The following is a 5,000-nucleotide window of genomic DNA, read 5'->3' on the forward strand; positions in this document are numbered from 1 at the left end:
GGTCTGCCACAAGCATGGAATGAGAGCGCCGCCTGTCATGAGCCAAAGGTGCATCCTGACGTGGCAAATCAGATGATGCCGCAGGCATCCACTTACTATAATCACAATCAACAAACCGGCCGCCCCGCCCCGCCCCCCATTAAACCTTTCCTTACAACAATGTGTACCTTAACCTAACCTATATCGTACCGTAACCTAACCTATATCGTACCGTAACCTAACCTATGTCGTACCGTAACCTAACCTATGTCGTACCGTAACCTAACCTATGTCGTACCGTAACCTAACCTATGTCGTACCGTAACCTAACCTATGTCGTACCGTAACCTAACCTATGTCGTACCGTAACCTAACCTATGTCGTACCGTAACCTAACCTATGTCGTACCGTAACCTAACCTATGTCGTACCGTAACCTAACCTATGTCGTACCTTAACCTAACCTATGTCGTACCTTAACCTAACCTATGTCGTACCTTAACCTAACCTATGTCGTACCTTAACCTAACCTATGTCGTACCTTAACCTAACCTATGTCGTACCTTAACCTAACCTATGTCGTACCTTAACCTAACCTATGTCGTACCTTAACCTAACCTATGTCGTACCTTAACCTAACCTATGTCGTACCTTAACCTAACCTATGTCGTACCTTAACCTAACCTATGTCGTACCTTAACCTAACCTATGTCGTACCTTAACCTAACCTATGTCGTACCTTAACCTAACCTATGTCGTACCTTAACCTAACCTATGTCGTACCTTAACCTAACCTATGTCGTACCTTAACCTAACCTATGTCGTACCTTAACCTAACCTGTATTGCGCCTTAACCTAACCTGTATTGCGCCTTAACCTAACCTGTATTGCGCCTTAACCTAACCTGTATTGCGCCTTAACGTAACCTGTATTGCGCCTTAACGTAACCTGTATTGCGCCTTAACGTAACCTGTATTGCGCCTTAACGTAACCTGTATTGCGCCTTAACGTAACCTGTATTGCGCCTTAACGTAACCTGTATTGCGCCTTAACGTAACCTGTATTGCGCCTTAACGTAACCTGTATTGCGCCTTAACGTAACCTGTATTGCGCCTTAACGTAACCTGTATTGCGCCTTAACGTAACCTGTATTGCGCCTTAACGTAACCTGTATTGCGCCTTAACGTAACCTGTATTGCGCCTTAACGTAACCTGTATTGCGCCTTAACGTAACCTGTATTGCGCCTTAACGTAACCTGTATTGCGCCTTAACGTAACCTGTATTGCGCCTTAACGTAACCTGTATTGCGCCTTAACGTAACCTGTATTGCGCCTTAACGTAACCTGCATTGCGCCTTAACGTAACCTGTATTGCGCCTTAACGTAACCTGTATTGCGCCTTAACGTAACCTGTATTGCGCCTTAACGTAACCTGTATTGCGCCTTAACGTAACCTGTATTGCGCCTTAACGTAACCTGTATTGCGCCTTAACGTAACCGATATTGCGCCTTAACGTAACCTATATTGCGCCGTAACGTAACCTATATTGCGCCGTAACGTAACCCACATTGCCCCTTAACGTAACCCACATTGCCCCTTAACGTAACCCACATTGCCCCTTAACGTAACCCAACACACGTTGGGCCTTAACCCAACACACGTTGGGCCTTAACCCAACACACGTTGGGCCTTAACCCAACACACGTTGGGCCTTAACCCAACACACGTTGGGCCTTAACCCAACACACGTTGGGCCTTAACCCAACACACGTTGGGCCTTAACCCAACACACGTTGGGCCTTAACCCAACACACGTTGGGCCTTAACCCAACACACGTTGGGCCTTAACCCAACACACGTTGGGCCTTAACCCAACACACGTTGGGCCTTAACCCAACACACGTTGGGCCTTAACCTGCTCTGTAATTGTCATACGACGCGTTAAATTAGTGTAGTGTTGCCTAACTGCAACCCCCGCAATATAGTTTGCTACTCGCACTGCCCGGTCCCCAGTGTATCGCTTCATGTTAAACACCTTGCAGCTATACACTGTAATGTGGATGGCAGCAGGACGTACATGCTCAATGCCCTTTGCAGTTGTTCATTGGCATTTGCAGTTGTTCATTGGCATTCGCATGTGCGAAGCACTTAGCCTACGCTGTGGTACGGCCTGTGTCAACTGTCCGCTGATGTTGTACGTCCAAATCACACACTGTACTGCACATTGGTCCTCATGTACTGAATGATACATCGTGGTACATGTGACCGTACAACGACTGCGCCAACAACGGCGAACCATGCGGTCCAAATGTTGTGCACTCAGCTACGTGTCGTCTCCCTATAAGAGCTGGATTGCAGTGTGGTATGCCCTGGATGGCGATCAGCATGAGCCGTCTGTTGATGTAGTGGCGCGTGTTGTCAGACGTAGTCGTCTCTTCTCACACACCGTGATAGCATGGTGCACTGCGTTCCACATCTGCGACATGCGACAGAGGCCGGTTGACAGTCGTTCGCGCAATGGACATCGCATACGTACGGGGGCCACCTTCCACGTGTTCGCGAAGCGTGCACATGTTGTTGCGTGTATGTGGGCAGACATAGTGTGTCGTGACACCTGACACAGGCATGCAACAATCGTTGAATTTGCAAATGGCGATGGACGCCTACGTTTGCTGGTGACGTTATGCAAATGAACAACTGGTAAACCGTTGTGGTGCGGTTGTTCTCGCTAGAGGTGAATCAGTGATGGCGACGATCGGTTGAGCTACCAACCGGTTGTTCCAGCGATACCCACCATGCCCACGAACGTGAATGGCATCTGGGTGTGAAGCGATACGCGGCGGTGGCTGGGTGGGACCGTCCCCGGCCGGTGAGGGGGGGCCTCCCGGCGTGCTGGCCGCGCGGTGCGTGGGCGCACGCGCTACAGCCGGCTGGTGGGGGCGGCCAGTGGCAGGCGCGCCGGCCGACGGAGGCGGCAGGCGGCGCAGCTGCGCGCCGGCGCACCCTGCACGCGGCGCCGTGCGGCCAAAGTAGGTCCTCGCGGGCCCGGTGCGAAGCGCGGTGGACATCTGCAGTGTGCTGGTCCGATTGAGGACTGTGTGCGCTGAGGATGCGCCGCCGCCCGGCGCTCGGCGCCGCGACGCCGTCTGCTGCTCGGTCGCCTCTGCGGTTCTCGCAGGTGGTTTGTATCGCAGCTGTGCGGACGTGTTGGCGCGTGCGCTGTGCTGGGAGAGTTCGCTTCGGCACCCAAGTGGGGCTTTTGTCCTTCTGTGGCGCTGGCGTTGGAGCTGCCGGTCACCGTAGGTGGCGCGTGTTGTCTCCCGCCGGCAATGCCACGACAGCACGCTCCCGGGCCTCTGTCGGCAGCGGCAAGCTCAGTTGGGAGCACGGGTGGTCGCACCTAAAGCGTCTACTCGCCAAACTCCGGGCGATTGCGCCTCTCTCGAACCCGACCAAGTACTTAGGACGGCGCTGCGCGCCGCCGGGACCTGAGAGGGTTTCGAGGTGTATTGTGCAGGGGAGCTCAGCCTCCTCCTGTTTGCAGAATAATTGAGCGGACGCTTGCGTGTTCGCGCGGGCCCCCGGGACACACTCCCGGGCGGCCGGCTGCTCAGCTCTAGTTGACGCAGCTCCCTGGTTGATCCTGCCAGTAGTCATATGCTTGTCTCAAAGATTAAGCCATGCATGTCTCAGTACAAGCCGCATTAAGGTGAAACCGCGAATGGCTCATTAAATCAGTTATGGTTCCTTAGATCGTACCCACGTTACTTGGATAACTGTGGTAATTCTAGAGCTAATACATGCAAACAGAGTCCCGACCAGAGATGGAAGGGACGCTTTTATTAGATCAAAACCAATCGGTCGGCTCGTCCGGTCCGTTTGCCTTGGTGACTCTGAATAACTTTGGGCTGATCGCACGGTCCTCGTACCGGCGACGCATCTTTCAAATGTCTGCCTTATCAACTGTCGATGGTAGGTTCTGCGCCTACCATGGTTGTAACGGGTAACGGGGAATCAGGGTTCGATTCCGGAGAGGGAGCCTGAGAAACGGCTACCACATCCAAGGAAGGCAGCAGGCGCGCAAATTACCCACTCCCGGCACGGGGAGGTAGTGACGAAAAATAACGATACGGGACTCATCCGAGGCCCCGTAATCGGAATGAGTACACTTTAAATCCTTTAACGAGTATCTATTGGAGGGCAAGTCTGGTGCCAGCAGCCGCGGTAATTCCAGCTCCAATAGCGTATATTAAAGTTGTTGCGGTTAAAAAGCTCGTAGTTGGATTTGTGTCCCACGCTGTTGGTTCACCGCCCGTCGGTGTTTAACTGGCATGTATCGTGGGACGTCCTGCCGGTGGGGCGAGCCGAAGGCGTGCGACGCGCCTCGTGCGTGCTCGTGCGTCCCGAGGCGGACCCCGTTGCAATCCTACCAGGGTGCTCTTGAGTGAGTGTCTCGGTGGGCCGGCACGTTTACTTTGAACAAATTAGAGTGCTTAAAGCAGGCAAGCCCGCCTGAATACTGTGTGCATGGAATAATGGAATAGGACCTCGGTTCTATTTTGTTGGTTTTCGGAACCCGAGGTAATGATTAATAGGGACAGGCGGGGGCATTCGTATTGCGACGTTAGAGGTGAAATTCTTGGATCGTCGCAAGACGAACAGAAGCGAAAGCATTTGCCAAGTATGTTTTCATTAATCAAGAACGAAAGTTAGAGGTTCGAAGGCGATCAGATACCGCCCTAGTTCTAACCATAAACGATGCCAGCCAGCGATCCGCCGCAGTTCCTCCGATGACTCGGCGGGCAGCCTCCGGGAAACCAAAGCTTTTGGGTTCCGGGGGAAGTATGGTTGCAAAGCTGAAACTTAAAGGAATTGACGGAAGGGCACCACCAGGAGTGGAGCCTGCGGCTTAATTTGACTCAACACGGGAAACCTCACCAGGCCCGGACACCGGAAGGATTGACAGATTGATAGCTCTTTCTTGATTCGGTGGGTGGTGGTGCATGGCCGTTCTTAGTTGG

General features: G+C 52.8%; 1 non-coding gene across 1 annotated transcript in view; it reads left to right on the plus strand.

The window, feature by feature from the left end:
* The first annotated feature begins 3,609 nt into the window (after positions 1 to 3,609).
* LOC124571451 overlaps positions 3,610 to 5,000 on the plus strand; it is a 1,910-nt gene continuing 519 nt past the window's right edge. The window contains exon 1 of the ribosomal RNA XR_006971879.1: positions 3,610 to 5,000. This exon is cut by the window's right edge and continues 519 nt beyond it. This is a non-coding gene — a ribosomal RNA (small subunit ribosomal RNA).

The sequence above is a fragment of the Schistocerca americana genome, unplaced genomic scaffold (genome assembly GCF_021461395.2).
Source record: "Schistocerca americana isolate TAMUIC-IGC-003095 unplaced genomic scaffold, iqSchAmer2.1 HiC_scaffold_1701, whole genome shotgun sequence".
In the NCBI taxonomy this organism is placed as follows: domain Eukaryota; kingdom Metazoa; phylum Arthropoda; class Insecta; order Orthoptera; family Acrididae; genus Schistocerca; species Schistocerca americana.